The sequence below is a fragment of the Rattus norvegicus genome, chromosome 2, assembly GCF_036323735.1.
Source record: "Rattus norvegicus strain BN/NHsdMcwi chromosome 2, GRCr8, whole genome shotgun sequence".
Taxonomy (NCBI): Eukaryota; Metazoa; Chordata; class Mammalia; order Rodentia; family Muridae; genus Rattus; species Rattus norvegicus.
The window spans coordinates 76,678,592-76,695,826 of NC_086020.1; positions in this window are offsets into that span (position 1 = coordinate 76,678,592).

The following is a 17,235-nucleotide window of genomic DNA, read 5'->3' on the forward strand; positions in this document are numbered from 1 at the left end:
GAACAAGTTTATCAAACGCGTCATGTAGTGGGAACTCCATCCCGTATCTCTGTGTATTGGGTATACCCTTGCAAATCTGTTAGGTTGATCCATCATTTTGACTGAATACTTGAAAATACAGCCTAAGAAAGGGAACAGCTTGTTTTAGCTTACGATTTAAGAGGTCCCAAGTTATCCTACCCTTGTGCCATGTCCTGACCTCTGGTGAGGCAGAAAGTTATGGCAGAAATGGGTGATGGAGGAAAAGTACTACATGGCACCCAGGAAACAGATAACAGAGATGAGAGAGACACTCACTGTAAGACTTCGCACCCAAAGTCATGTCCCTAGTGACATCTCCACCAGGACCAGAAGGAAGAACCTTTCAGGTTCTTTCACTCAATGCACAGTCACCTGTTTAAAGTTTGCACTCATGGATAAAACCACTGACTAGACCAAAGTTCTACAGATCTGTGCTCTCCTGAAAATGTGCTTCTCTAAACTAGTAATTCCCAGTCCACTGAAGCCCACAATGAAAAATAAAGGTCTCAGACAGTTATTAAGGAAGACAAGGTATGTTATTATGAAACTATGTATAAAAAGTCAATCCCTCATTTTGTCTCCTTCCTAATTTACTCGTGAATCTTGAACACAGGATGGAAACTGTGTCAAATAAAATGCAAACTCCTTGAAAGTCCTGCCTCCTGTCCCTGAATGTTGACATGAAACAAAGAACAAGAAAGCCAAGAAAAAAAATCTGCTCTGTGACCCAAACAAAAGCAACAATAAAAGTTAAAAGTGGATTCTTACAAGAACTATATATTTTCTTAATATTTCAAAGCCGAGGAAAGCTAATACCACAAATGAAGGAAGACACAAATAAACAAGAAGTAAGCAAAATAAAGTTTCTAAGAGAAAGGAAGAGTGGGAAAAATGTGTAGGAATCCCGGGGTGAAAGCTCCATTTGGCAAGATAAATAATGAGGCAATAAGGTTGTACTCACAGCCAATCTTGATTTCTTCCTTTTATTGGTTATTTTGATTTCTTATCCTTTTAATATGACAATAAAATGTTATGATGCAAAGAGCAGAGAACGACTCCCTGTCGCAGTCACAGAAAATAAAGAAGACAATATTGACGGCTACACCAATCACGTGCTGCTGAAGGAGCCGGACAAGTGCAAGCAGTGAGAGATCTAGATTACGAATAGTTTTCAGATTAGTTTCATATACTCTGACATAAAAGAAGATAAAAATATTGATAAGCGTGTAATTATATTTTCACACATCACTGCAAACTAGATTTTTTTTATTTTATATTTAACAGGAACAATATAATGTATAGATATATTTGTTTAATGGAAGTATTTTCACATTCAAGAAAATGAACCTTCCTATCACATTCCATTTTTTTTCCTAGGTATATTTGGTGTGTGTGTGTGTGTGTGTGTGTGTGTGTGTGTGTGTGTGTGTATGCACATCCTTGTGTAAAAGCATCAAAAATTAGCTCAAGTAAATACTTAACGTACATGACTCGGGATATTCCTTATGTTGTATATTAGATCTCTGCATTTATTTTCCTAACAAGACTGTAAGTTTGTAACCTTAGGATCTAATTCAATATCTGACCTCCTCCCTCCCAAGATTTACTACTATTTTACTCTGCTACTATGACTTCAAAACCTTTTACATTCTGTGAAACAAACAATATAGAAACAGAAAAGTGCTAGTTCCCAGTGCCAAGGAATGAGTATTTATATACTAAAAGATGCAAACTTTCCGTTACATTGGAGGAATAAATTTTAAATATCTGTTGCTCAACTAGGAAGCATAGGTCAAAACATTATTTTTTTTTAAAAACTACTGAGAATGGGTTTTGTGTTATTATCATAAAATGATAAACATGTGCATGCATATTCATGTACTCTGGTTAGAATTAAATAGTATACTCATATGTTATGAAATTGGTTTACATTATACATATGCAAATGTGTCATTGACTACATTTATTCTTTTTTTTTGTTTGTTTTGTTTTGTTTTTTTTTTTTGTTTTTTTGTTTTTTTTTGGGGGGGACTGAACCCAGGGCCTTGCGCTTGCTAGGCACGTACTCTACCACTGAGCTAAATCCCCAACCCCCATTTATTCTTTTATAGTATGCTTATTTCTTTAAAGTGGAAAGATACATCTCAATTACCAGAAATTGATGAAATACTCTTTATAACTGAAGCTCTGAGCACAAATATGACACTTTTTGAAAGAATACAAAGTTGATAAAAAAGAACTGGGTAACTCATGATACCCATTGTGATGGAAAGGTAGTGATGATTGTCCACTTTACTACATTTGTAACATCCAAATATGGCAGACACACCTATAAGAGATTTTTCCTTATCTTGAAGTAGGAAAATCCACTTTAAATATGGATCATAAGATGGGAAGACCCGGCCCGCAGCAGCTCTCTGCTCCGAGACCCCGTGAGAGAGAGACCCAACCGCCTGGTCAGGTGGGCACTCCTGAGGCTGCAGAGCAGAAGAGACCACCAACACTGCTCACCCCTGCCCACCTCTCTGGCCCAAGAGGAAACTGTATAAGGCCTCTGGGCTCCCGTGGGGGAGGGCCCAGGAGCGGCAGGACCCCTGCCTGAGACACCGCCGGAACCTGAAGGAGACAGACCAGATAAACAGTTCTCTGCACCCAAATCCCGTAGGAGGGAGAGCTAAACCTTCAGAGAGGCAGACAAGCCAGGGAAACCAGAAGAGACTGCTCTCTGCACACATCTCGGACGCCAGAGGAAAAAGCCAAAGACCATCTGGAACCCTGGTGCACTGAAGCTCCCAGAAGGGGCGGCACAGGCCTTCCTGGTTGCTGCCGCTGCAGAGAGCCCGTGGGCAGCACCCCATGAGCGAACTTGAGCCTCGGGACCACAGGTAAGGCCAACTTTTCTGCTGCAAGAAAGCTGCCTGGTGAACTCAAGACACAGGCCCACAGGAACAGCTGAAGACCTGTAGAGAGGAAAAACTACACGCCCGAGAGCAGAACACTCTGTCCCCATAACTGACTGAAAGAGAGGAAAACAGGTCTACAGCACTCCTGACACACAGGCTTATAGGACAGTCTAGCCACTGTCAGAAATAGCAGAACAAAGTAACACTAGAGATAATCTGATGGCGAGAGGCAAGCGCAGGAACCCAAGCAACAGAAACCAAGACTACATGGCACCATCGGAGCCCAATTCTCCCATCAAAACAAACATGGAATATCCAAACACACCAGAAAAACAAGATCTAGTTTCAAAATCATTTTTGATCATGATGCTGGAGGACTTCAAGAAAGACGTGAAGAACTCCATTAGAGAACAAGTAGAAGCCTACAGAGAGGAATCGCAAAAATGCCTGAAAGAATTCCAGGAAAACATAAATAAACAAGTAGAAGCCCATAGAGAGGAGACACAAAAATCCCTGAAAGAATTCCAGGAAAACACAATCAAACAGTTGAAGGAATTAAAAATGGAAATAGAAGCAATTAAGAAAGAACACATGGAAACAACCCTGGATATAGAAAACCAAAAGAAGAGACAAGGAGCTGTAGATACAAGCATCACCAACAGAAGACAAGAGATGGAAGAGAGAATCTCAGGAGCAGAAGATTCCATAGAAATCATTGACTCAACTGTCAAAGATAATGTAAAGCGGAAAAAACTACTGGTCCAAAACATACAGGAAATCCAGGACTCAATGAGAAGATCAAACCTAAGGATAATAGGTATAGAAGAGAGTGAAGACTCCCAGCTCAAAGGACCAGTAAATATCTTCAACAAAATCATAGAAGAAAACTTCCCTAACCTAAAAAGAGAGATACCCATAGACATACAAGAAGCCTACAGAACTCCAAATAGATTGGACCAGAAAAGAAACACCTCCCGTCACATAATTGTCAAAACACCAAACGCACAAAATAAAGAAAGAATATTAAAAGCAGTAAGGGAAAAAGGTCAAATAACATATAAAGGCAGACCTATCAGAATCACACCAGACTTCTCGCCAGAAACTATGAAGGCCAGAAGATCCTGGACTGATGTCATACAGACCCTAAGAGAACACAAATGCCAGCCCAGGTTACTGTATCCAGCAAAACTCTCAATTAACATTGATGGAGAAACCAAGATATTCCATGACAAAACCAAATTTACACAATATCTTTCTACAAATCCAGCACTACAAAGGATAATAAATGGTAAAGCCCAACATAAGGAGGCAAGCTATACCCTAGAAGAAGCAAGAAACTAATCGTCTTGGCAACGAAACAAAGAGAATGAAAGCACACAAACATAACCTCACATCCAAATATGAATATAACGGGAAGCAATAATCACTATTCCTTAATATCTCTCAATATCAATGGCCTCAACTCCCCAATAAGAAGACATAGATTAACAAACTGGATACGCAACGAGGACCCTGCATTCTGCTGCCTACAGGAAACACACCTCAGAGACAAAGACAGACACTACCTCAGAGTGAAAGGATGGAAAACAACTTTCCAAGCAAATGGTCAGTAGAAGCAAGCTGGAGTAGCCATTCTAATATCAAATAAAATCAATTTCCAACTAAAAGTCATCAAAAAAGATAAGGAAGGACACTTCATATTCATCAAAGGAAAAATCCACCAAGATGAACTCTCAATCCTAAATATCTATGCCCCAAATACAAGGGCACCTACATACGTAAAAGAAACCTTACTAAAGCTCAAAACAAAATTGCACCTCACACAATAATAGTGGGAGATTTCAACACCCCACTCTCATCAATGGACAGATCATGGAAACAGAAATTAAACAGTGATGTTGACTGACTAAGAGAAGTCATGAGCCAAATGGACTTAACGGATATTTATAGAACATTCTATCCTAAAGCAAAAGGATATATCTTCTTCTCAGCTCCCCATGGTACTTTCTCCAAAATTGACCATATAATTGGTCAAAAAACAGGCCTCAGCAGGTACAGAAAGATAGAAATAATCCCATGCGTGCTATCGGACCACCATGGCCTAAAACTGGTCTTCAATAACAATAAGGGAAAAATGCCCACATATACGTGGAAATTGAACAATGCTCTACTCAATGATAACCTGGTCAAGGAAGAAATAAAGAAAGAAATTAAAAACTTTTTAGAATTTAATGAAAATTAAGGTACAACATACCCAAACTTATGGGACACAATGAAAGCTGTGCTAAGAGGAAAACTCATAGCGCTGAGTGCCTGCAGAAAGAAACAGGAAAGAGCATATGTCAGCAGCTTGATAGCACACCTAAAAGTTCTAGAACAAAAAGAAGCAAATACACCCAGGAGGAGTAGAAGGCAGGAAATAATCAAACTCAGAGCTGAAATCAACCAAGTAGAAACAAAAAGGACCATAGAAAGAATCAACAGAACCAACAGTTGGTTGTTTGAGAAAATCAACAAGATAGATAAACCCTTAGCCAGACTAACGAGAGGATACAGAGAGTGCGTCCAAATTAACAAAATCAGAAATGAAAAGGGAGACATAACTACATATTCAGAGGAAATTCAAAAAATCAACAGATCTTACTATAAAAACCTATATTCAACAAAACTTGAAAATCTTCAGGAAATGGACAATTTCCTAGACAGATACCAGTTATTGAAGTTAAATCAGGAACAGATAAACCAGTTAAACAGCCCCATAACTCCTAAGGAAATAGAAGCAGTCATTAAAGGTCTCCCAACCAAAAAGAGCCCAGGTCCAGACGGGTTTAGTGCGGAATTCTATCAAACCTTCATAGAAGACCTCATAGCAATATTATCCAAACTATTCCACAAAATTGAAACAGATGGAGCACTGCCAAATTCCTTCTACGAAGCCACAATTACTCTTATACCTAAACCACACAAAGACACAACAAAGAAAGAGAACTTCAGACCAATTTCCCTTATGAATATCGACGCAAAAATACTCAATAAAATTCTGGCAAACCGAATTCAAGAGCACATCAAAACAATCATCCACCATGATCAAGTAGGCTTCATCCCAGGCATGCAGGGATGGTTTAATATACGGAAAACCATCAATGTGATCCATTATATAAACAAACTGAAAGATCAGAACCACATGATCATTTCATTAGATGCTGAGAAAGCATTTGACAAAATTCAACACCCCTTCATGATAAAAGTCCTGGAAAGAATAGGAATTCAAGGCCCATACCTAAACATAGTAAAAGCCATATACAGCAAACCAGTTGCTAACATTAAACTAAATGGAGAGAAACTTGAAGCAATCCCACTAAAATCAGGGACTAGACAAGGCTGCCCAGTCTCTCCCTACTTATTCAATATAGTTCTTGAAGTTCTAGCCAGAGCAATCAGACAACAAAAGGAGATCAAGGGGATACACATCGGAAAAGAAGAGGTCAAAATATCACTATTTGCAGATGATATGATAGTATATTTAAGTGATCCCAAAAGTTCCACCAGAGAACTACTAAAGCTGATAAACAACTTCAGCAAAGTGGCTGGGTATAAAATTAACTCAAATAAATCAGTTGCCTTCCTCTATACAAAAGAGAAACAAGCCGAGAAAGAAATTAGGGAAACGACACCCTTCATAATAGACCCAAATAATATTAAGTACCTCGGTGTGACTTTAACCAAGCAAGTAAAAGATCTGTACAATAAGAACTTCAAGACACTGAGGAAAGAAATTGAAGAAGACCTCAGAAGATGGAAAGATCTCCCATGCTCATGGATTGGCAGGATTAATATAGTAAAAATGGCCATTTTACCAAAAGCAACCTACAGATTCAATGCGATCCCCATCAAAATACCAATCCAATTCTTCAAAGAGTTAGACAGAACAATTTGCAAATTCATCTGGAATAACAAAAAACCCAGGATAGCTAAAGCTATCCTCAACAATAAAAGGACTTCAGGGGGAATCACTATCCCTGAACTCAAGCAGTATTACAGAGCAATAGTGATAAAAACTGCATGGTATTGGTACAGAGACAGACAGATAGACCAATGGAATAGAATTGAAGACCCAGAAATGAACCCGCACACCTATGGTCACTTGATTTTTGACAAAGGAGCCAAAACCATTAAATGGAAAAAAGATAGCATTTTCAGCAAATGGTGCTGGTTCAACTGGAGGTCAACATGTAGAAGAATGCAGATCGATCCATGCTTATCACACTGTACAAAGCTTAAGTCCAAGTGGATCAAGGACCTCCACATCAAACCAGACACACTCAAACTAATAGAAGAAAAACTAGGGAAGCATCCTGAACACATGGGCACTGGAAAAAATTTCCTGAACAAAACACCAATGGCTTACGCTCTAAGATCAGGAATCGACAAATGGGACCTCATAAAACTGCAAAGCTTCTGTAAGGCAAAGGACACTGTGGTTAGGACAAAACGGCAACCAACAGATTGGGAAAAGATCTTTACCAATCCTACAACAGATAGAGGCCTTATATCCAAAATATACAAAGAACTCAAGAAGTTAGACCGCAGGGAAACCAATAACCCTATTAAAAATGGGGTTCAGAGCTAAACAAAGAATTCACAGCTGAGGAATGCCGAATGGCTGAGAAACACCTAAAGAAATGTTCAACATCTTTAGTCATAAGGGAAATGCAAATCAAAACAACCCTGAGATTTCACCTCACACCAGTGAGAATGGCTAAGATCAAAAACTCAGGTGACAGCAAATGCTGGCGAGGATGTGGAGAAAGAGGAACACTTCTCCATTGTTGGTGGGATTGCAGACTGGTACAACCATTCTGGAAATCAGTCTGGAGGTTCCTCAGAAAATTGGACATTGAACTGCCTGAGGATCCAGCTATACCTCTCTTGGGCATATACCCAAAAGATGCCTCAACATATAAAAGAGACCCGTGCTCCACTATGTTCATCGCAGCCTTATTTATAATAGCCAGAAACTGGAAAGAACCCAGATGCCCTTCAACAGAGGAATGGATACAGAAAATGTGGTACATCTACACAATGGAATATTACTCAGCTATCAAAAACAACGAGTTCATGAAATTCGTAGGCAAATGGTTGGAACTGGAAAATATCATCCTGAGTGAGCTAACCCAATCACAGAAAGACATACATGGTATGCACTCATTGATAAGTGGCTATTAGCCCAAATACTTGAATTACCCTAGATCCCTAGAACAAACGAAATGTGAATGCTTCACTCTTTCTTTAAATGAGGAAAAAGAATACCCTTGGCAGGGAAGGGAGAGGCAAAGATTAAAACAGAGACTGAAGGAACACCCATTCAGAGCCTGCCCCACATGTGGCCCATACATATACAGCCACCCAATTAGACAAGATGGATGAAGCAAAGAAGTGCAGACCGACAGGAGCCGGATGTAGATCGCTCCTGAGAGACACAGCCAGAATATAGCAAATACAGAGGCGAATGCCAGCAGCAAACCACTGAACTGAGAATAGGCCCCCGTTGAAGGAATCAGAGAAAGAACTGGAAGAGCTTGAAGGGGCTCGAGACCCCAAAAGTACAACAATGTCAAGCAACCAGAGCTTCCAGGGACTAAGCCACTACCTAAAGACTATACATGGACTGATCCTGGACTCTGACCCCATAGGTAGCAATGAATATCCTAGTAAGAGCACCAGTGGAAGGGGAAGCCCTGGGTCCTGCTAAGACTGAACCCCCAGTGAACTAGACTATGGGGGGAGGGCGGCAATGGGGGGAGGGTTGGGAGGGGAACACCCTTAAGGAAGGGGAGGGGGGAGGGGGATGTTTGCCCGGAAACCGGGAAAGGGAATAACACTTGAAATGTATATAAGAAATACTCAAGTTAATAAAAAAAAATAAGATGGGAAGATACATTCCTTTAATCTGGGCCATACCCTCTACTGGAAGCCTATATAAGAACATGGAAGAAGGAAGCTGTTGCTTTTTGCCTACTTGTCATCGCCTTGCCTATAACTCTATTCCTTCACTAACATTAGAGCCATATATAAATATATGAATACACATATGGGATAGAGATTAAAAGATAGAGTCAGAGAGAGAGAGAGACAGAGAGAGGTTTATTGTATAAATTCTGTTTGTCTACAGAACCCTGACATATACACCAATGAAACTCAAATTCTATAATAAGAATGCTACATTACACAGCTTTATTCTTATTAAATACAAAATCATTTTGTCCGAATTTCCATTCTTAATCTTTTGTACATCACTATTAACATTTTGCTTTGAATTTGTATATACTCAACTGAGAATGAAGATGCAGAGAAATAATGCACATTATATGATGGAATTATATCATATAGTAATACACACTGTATGGTAAACCTATGTCATATAATATGAATTTTCAAAAAAAGATGCTAATTGTTCAAGGGAAATTATGGAGATTGACAGAGAAGTGAGGGTGTGGGAGGACAAAGACCATTTACAGATTTAAATTCTGACTCTCCTAATGTGCTAACTGTTCAGTCATTCACTGCCTGAAGCTCACTGACATGTTTTAACATCACCTGCTCTTAGATGCTCAGAAGAACTTGCTCACTTGTCAAAATACAGGAATGTCAAGGTCAGACAACAAGCAGAACCAAGAAATTGCGATAAAAATACACATAGGTCTGTAGGTTCTGGTGACATGACATTATTTTAAAAGAAAGATAGCATTATCTGCCATTGTCATCCAAGACTAAGTTTGCTTTTCCAAATCTACATCTTACATTGTGTTTTCATCTCACTGAGTCAGAGAACTTGGATGTGTATGTGTGTATCTACATGTATGTATGTGTATATTATATATATTGTATGTGTGTGTTTGTCTGTGTGTATGCATACATGTGTTTATCTATGTGTATGTATGTGTGTATATATGTATATATGTATGTATGTATGTATGTATGTATGTAAGTAATATATATCTATTGTTCCAGCCAGTGTTCTATTGCCATAAAGAGATATGATGATTTAAAAATAAGCAGTAAATCTTGGTTTGCTTATCATTTTATAGGTTTATCATTTTCATCATTGGAGAACAATGGTGGTGTGCAGACAGATATGGAGCTGGAGAATTGGTAAGAATTGCTCATGTGCATCCATGGGCAGCAGGAAGAGAGAAGGAGGCTTAAAATGGTGGGTTTTTTTTGAAATCTTAAAGCTGACCCTCTGTGACACACTTCCCTCAACAAGGCCACAGCTCCTAATCCTTTCAAATAGTGCTACTGTCTAGTGAAGAACTATTTAAATTCATGAGTATATAAGGAATATTCTTATTCCAGCCACCATGTGATGTATGTATGTATGAACATATGTGTGCATGGATGGTTGGATGGATGGATGTTTGTATGTATGTATGCATATCCCTAAATGTATATCAATAACTATAACTTTTTCAGTTTATATAATGTTACTTGTATGTATATTTTCATTGCTGATCACTGGACAACCAATTTGTGTTCTCTTTGCTTGGTCAGACCACCTCTCTCATTTCAGCTTTCTTTAGATGTCTATGATTCTTGGTGCAGAGAAGATACTGTGTGTGTTTTTCCTCATCCAGTTTAGCATGCTAGTTGACATTGTCCTGGTTTAGGTCATGTTTGAGTAGCCATATAGATGAGACATCATGATTGTGCTGGACCAGTGAATTGTTCTTCAGTAACAGGGCAGAAACAGGAGACCAAGGGATCAGAAGATAAAAAGACAAAAGATAAACAAGACAAGCAAGTTTGGAATCAGGCAGTCTTACACAAGCTATGTCTTACACAAAGCAAATGTACCAAAAAGTGGAGAATTTCATACACTGTATCCAGGGATCAAATAAAACAAAGTCAGCAGAAATTCTCATACAATGGGACTCACTCAGAAAGAAGATAATAATCATTGTTGCTTAAGAGGAACACAGGGCATCAAAAGAGCATTAAAGACCAAGCACATAGAAATCTTGGAACTGATAAATGTAACCCTCTACAGTGGTAAGAGTGGGGTTTCTCAGAATCTAAAGTCATAGCTCCCCAAGGCCATGGCTCCAGGCCATTACTAACTCTCCAAACATATTCATGGTCTTAGATAAGGAGTTTCATTCAATCCTCATACATATGTTAGGACTGATAAAGTTCAGGAATTTAGATAAGACTTTCTTTATTCATACATTAGGGCCCCAGGGAAAGCCTCAATTTATCATGAAACTAAGAGACACAACCTTACAGCAAACCCTTGATCCCGTGTCTCTTACAATGTTACTTATTCCCTCTTTTGCAATGTTCCCATAGCCTTAGGTATAAAAGTGCTTTGCAGATAATATCTATTGGGAGCAGGCTCCACAGCTCTGACATCTGATTGACATTTTCTATAGGAGTCTCTCTGACAAAAAAGTTTCCTTGATGAGGGCTGAGGACTATACTTATCTGTGGGTATAAAGACAAGTATGATTACAAGATCTTAATACGAGAGACTGCGTGATACTTGGATGTTAGTTTTCACTTGACTTTCACTTATTTAGACTGGGATGACTCTTGAACGAAAAGAACATTTGGTTTGGATGTTGTTACAATTCTAGAGTAATCAGAGAACATAGCGAAAGAACTAAAAAGAAGCCTCTGTATTCCTTCCAACTTATCTCCCAGAGTGTATCTGGTAAAGAAAATAGCAGAAATTCATAATTAGTAGACACATACTTTGCAAGATTACCTCGACGAAGTCTTTTCTTGATACTTCACAGTGGTAGACCAGGAGCATGTTGGGGGCCCTTACTTTTCTGTGCCTCTATTTTATTACTATAAATATAGAAAAAATTCACTAATCCCATCAAATATGTCAATATTTTTAAAAACAAAATTATTTTATCTAAAACTTTTAGCTGTTGAATTGAAGGTTTGAAGTCAATTTTCTTGACTTTACGTGTACCTGAAATTTATTTATTTTTACTTTTCCATTAATTAATTTATTTATTCACCTGACATCCTGACGCTGCCCCTGCCTTCACACCATCCCTCCCTCATCTCTGTTCCCCTTCTCCTATGAGAGAATGGAGATCCCTTTGGGTATACTCACACCCTGGCACATCAAGTCTCTTCAGGGCTAGGTACATCCTCTCCCACTGAGACCAGGTAAGGTATCCCAGTTGGGTGGACATATTCCACAGAGAGGCAACAGCTTTAGGGACAGCCCCTGCTCCAGTTGTTGGGTCAGTAAATTGAAGTAAAATGAAGACTGAGCTGCACATCTGTTCATATGTGTATGCAGCGGGTCCTAAGTGCCACCTGGGTATGCTCTTCAGTTGCTGGTTCAATCTATAAGAGCCCCCAAGGGTCAAGATTAGTTGACAGTGTTGTTCTTTCTGTGGAGTTCTTTCCAGCTTTGTGGCCCACAATTCTTCTCCCAGTTCTTCTCAAAAAACTCTAAGCTCTGTCCAATGTTTGGCTGTGGGTCTCTGTGTCTGTTTCAGTCAGCTTTTAGGTGGAGCCTCTCAGAGGATAGTTATGCTAGGTCCCTGTCTACAAGCATAACAGTGTCATTAATGCGTCAGGATTGGTGCTTGCCTGTGGGATGAGTTTCAAGTTGGGTCAGTAAATTGTTGGTCATTCCCTCAGTCTCTCTCCATCTTTGTCTTGCATTTCCGTAAAATTTCAGTGGAAAGTTTTGTGGATTGATCAGTGCCTTTTTCTCTCTACTGGGCAGCCTGCCTGGCTACAGGAAATAGCCTCTTCAGTTCCATATCCCCACTGGTTTGAGTCTCAATTACAGTTACCCCATAGACTCCTGGAAACCTTCCCTGTCCCAGATCTCTGGACCAGCCTATAGATACCTCAACCCTATACTCCTGCCAGCTGCAGATTTCCATTCATTCTCCTTGCCCTGTATCCCTCCCTGTCTCTCCCAATACCTGATTCTAACACTCACCCCTATTCCACCCCATCCCCTCATCTATCCTGTTTCTTCCCTCCATAACTATTCCCTCCTTCATCTTCCATGACTATTATATTTCCCATTTTAAATCCTCACTAGAACCTTCTTTCTTGTTTAGCTTCGTTGGCTCTGTGGAGTTTATCGTAGATGTCCTGTATTTTACGGCTAATATCTACTTATACAAGATTACATATCATGCATGGCTTTTGGTTCTAGGTTACCTTACTCAGGACGATATTTTCTAGTTCCATCCATTTGTCTGCCAAATTCATGCTGTCCTTGTTTTTAAGAGCTAAATAGTATAACGTTGTGTAAATGAACTACATTTTCTCTATCTATTCTTTGGCTGAGGCACATGTGGCTTGTTTGTAGTTTCTGACTATTAGGAATAAACTACTTGAACGTAGCAGAGCACATTTCTTTGAGGTATGGTATGGCATCTTTTGGGTATATGGCCAGGAGCGGTAAAGGTGTTCAGGTAGAACTCTTTCTAGTTTTCTGAGAAACTGCCAGATTGATTTCCAGTGTGGTTGTACAAGTTTGCCCTCCCAACAACAGTGGAGAACTATTCCCTTCATTCTACATCCTTGCCAGAATGTGCTGTCTCTTGAAATTTTGACCTTAGCCACTGTGATGGGTGAAATATAGAGTCTCAGAGTCATTTTAATTTGCATTTTCTCAATGACAAAGTATATTGAAATATTCTTATCTTCACCTTGGAAATATGAATTCTTAGTCAATTCCAGCTTTATTCAAAGGAGATAAAATACACTATTGAGCCTCTTGTCAAATATCTCTCGATCATATATATCTCATACTTATCTGGGTTTAGAAAATACATATAAAATCAGCAAACATAAAGAAAACACAAATGTATAGGAATGTAATATTTTGGTGTAAGAACAGTATCACTTATGTGAAGCAGTGACTGGGTTCCAGGTCATTATGACCTCGGCCACTTCTTAAATTCCTTTTACTTCTCAGTCATTCGTCATGGCTGAAAAACAAATATGATAGATGTGAAACTCATCTAGCTGCAATAAGACTATAATTATTTCCTGCATGTTTACTAAATATTTGGGTTTGTGAAATCAGAATTATCTTTCAAACTATTTTTTTCATACTCACAAATAAATTGAAACAGGAATAAAAATTGAAGAATTTGGAGAATGATAGCTGTGAACATAAATAATGATTGTTGTTTCAAATAGATCTAGTAGATAAAATAAATGCCTTAAGAAATGTTTTAGGAAGTAGGGCATAGTGACATTGGACTTGGATGGATGCCAGCATATGAGAGGCGGAGGCAGGAGGACCTCTGAGTTTGAGGCCAGACTGATCTACAGAGCCTGGGCCAGGACAGCCAGGGCAACATATGTCTTGGGACAGGCGAGAAAAAAAAGATAGAAGGAAATAAATATTATTTTAGAGAAGCTATGTACTCATTTATTTAAAATAATATTTAGCCAACTTGTTTTACTCCCAACACTGGGGGGAAAAGTGACACTGAAAATGTTACAAAGAATGTATTAAAAATGAAACATGCAAATATCAGGTGAGAAGTCTTGATCACTCTGATTGGCTACTTGTATGTGTATACATGTTCCAATCATTTCAAAGAGAGGTAATGAGATTATTCTTTGGAGAAAAAAATGTACTTACACACTCTGAATGCACACTGAAACTCAAATGTTTTACAGTTATATACAAGATATATCCACTTCCATATCTTTCCCAGTTTCCATCTCTAACTCTTTGCCCTCAAGACTTTCTACTAATTTCTATAGCTTGCCATAACTCTGTAATATTCAAGTGTCTGCACCCTAGCTGCCCAACGCTGAGCTTGACACATCTATGCACCACCTCTCCAATAACATCCGGGGAACTATATTAAAGTATGAATCCTCAAGGCGGGAGTTTCCTATCAATATCTGCTACATCTTTTCACATAGGATGACAGAGATTATCCTATCAAAGCATACATTCTAAACTGTTGTTTAAATACTATCATTCACGAGTAGGTAACTCCATCTTTGTTTTTCACCATTAATGTGCTCATTCCTGAAACACAAGTTTATTGAATCTTAGAAGTTTCTAGAAAATTAGAAGTAGTAATGATAAAATATCTAAGAATTCTAAATCCATTCTGGAACTTGTCCTTTCCCTGAAACATCACTTTTAAAACCAACCTTGTTTTGTTTTACGTTACTGTCGTTGTGATTGGAGTGTGTGTGTGTGTGTGTGTGTGTGTGTGTGTGTGTTTGTGTGTGTATGTGTGTGTATATGTGTGTGTTTGTGTGTGTATGTGTGTATGTGTGTGTGTGTGTGTGTTTGTGTGTGTGTGTATGTGTGTGTGTTTGTGTGTGTATGTGTGTGTATATGTGTGTGTGTTTGTGTGTGTATGTGTGTGTGTGTGTGTGTGTGTGTAATATTAGATGTGTGAATACGTATTGAGCACATGTGAAAATCATAGGGCCACTTTTGCGGATCCAGTTTTTCCCTTTAATTGTTACATGGACTCTGTCACTCACACTCATTAGGCTAGTGCAGGGCATACTCTAAGTGCTGAGCCATTTTGCCAGCCAATTCTCTTTCTTACTCCTACAACAAAAGCTATCAGCCCCCCCCACTTCATTTTTTACTGTGACTTTATAAAATATAAACAAGCTATCTCACAGAAGCTGGTGAAATGCTACAGTTATCCTAAGTGGGTCTTCTGACACAATAATATTCACTATCAGCATTCTGATCATTATCAGAGTGAATGTTTGTGTTTACAAAACATTCGATCCCACATGCTTCTTCAACAAATTCACACAAGATTCTGCTTCAAAGAGTATCAATACAAAAACATATTTTATCCATCACTCATAATGGTGAGTCTCAGAAATCTAACCAAGAAATAGGATTTGTATGTCCTGGGACATACTTCTGTGTGGAGTTTCTGCCTAGTATGTTTAAAGATCACACAGTACACATACACACACATGCACATGAACACACACACACACACACACACACACACAGACTGAGAGAGAGAGAGAGAGAGAGAGAGAGAGAGAGAGAGAGAGAGAGCGAGAGAAGTCTTGCAATGAGTTATGTGTTAGAAATTAGAAATACAAATTCCTTGCTTTCATTGTGATTTCTGGAGTTAGAAATTCTTTTGTTAGTTTAGTTTACAGGCTCCATGTTTATGAGAGAAAAGTTTTCTTTGAATCTACTGTCTCATCAAAAGGGCTTTATTTTAAGAACAATATCTCACTCTGGAAGTAAGGAAAAATAGAAGAAAAATATTAAACTGAAAATACGGTATAGGTTAACTGAACCCCAGGTCTCCTATTTCTACCACAGATCTCTTTCCTATAATGCAACATCACTAGTGTTCATAATCAAAGTCAGAAACGGTAGAATTGGATAAGAGAGGAGAGGGGATGAAATAGGGAACCTGGATGTGGTGATCCAGCTTTATAGTTTCAGCCTTTAGCAGGATCGCAAGCCCTACCTGGGCTACGGAGCAAGTTCAAGGGTAGCCAAGGCAACCTCCACCCTTTCTCCAACTAAACATAAGAACATGTCAGAGGTGTGTAGCTCAATGATGTGTGGAATAATGTAGAGTGTTTACATAGCAACTGTAGGACATGATGTTTGTGACCCAGTACTACAACCACCACTTACAAAGTATAAAGGATAGACACAAAGAAAACATCACCCTGTTCCTTGTCATTGCTGGAGTTACTGTTGGTTATGCATTCTGCTCCATATCTTGCCTTGTAATTTGTAGTAACTTAACCTCATTTCTATGATATTCTTCCTATCATAATTTCAAACTATCTCTGCACACAAAGTTCTCGAGTTTCACTTTCAACCAGCAAGGTAAGAATTTTCTCTTGCAGTTAGCTTTGATAAATTGGCAAGGAATAGATGAATTCTCCCAGGTTCGTTTCTGTTCTGTCTTTTAGTTTACTTGCCTGTGAAATTGGAATGTCTGAGAATGAGGCTGAGGAAGTATTTTGTCTATGAGGAATGATTACTAGGACACACAGCCAGTGCTGAGACATGAGTTCCAACGAGCACAGCCCATGCAGTTGTGGTCAGGGAGTAAAGAAAAGAGCTGCATCAGATAAATATGCCCCTAAAATGCTGGACCAATCCAACTTTTCCATCAGTCTTCTTTACAAAATGAATTGATCTTGTGTTTTATATACTTAAGTACTCTCACACACTTTAATATCTTGAAATTGTTAATGTGGTGGTCAAATTAACTGGCCAATTTGGCTGGACATTAGGAACCCTAGATGTTTGATCAAACATTATAGGTATGTTTGTAAG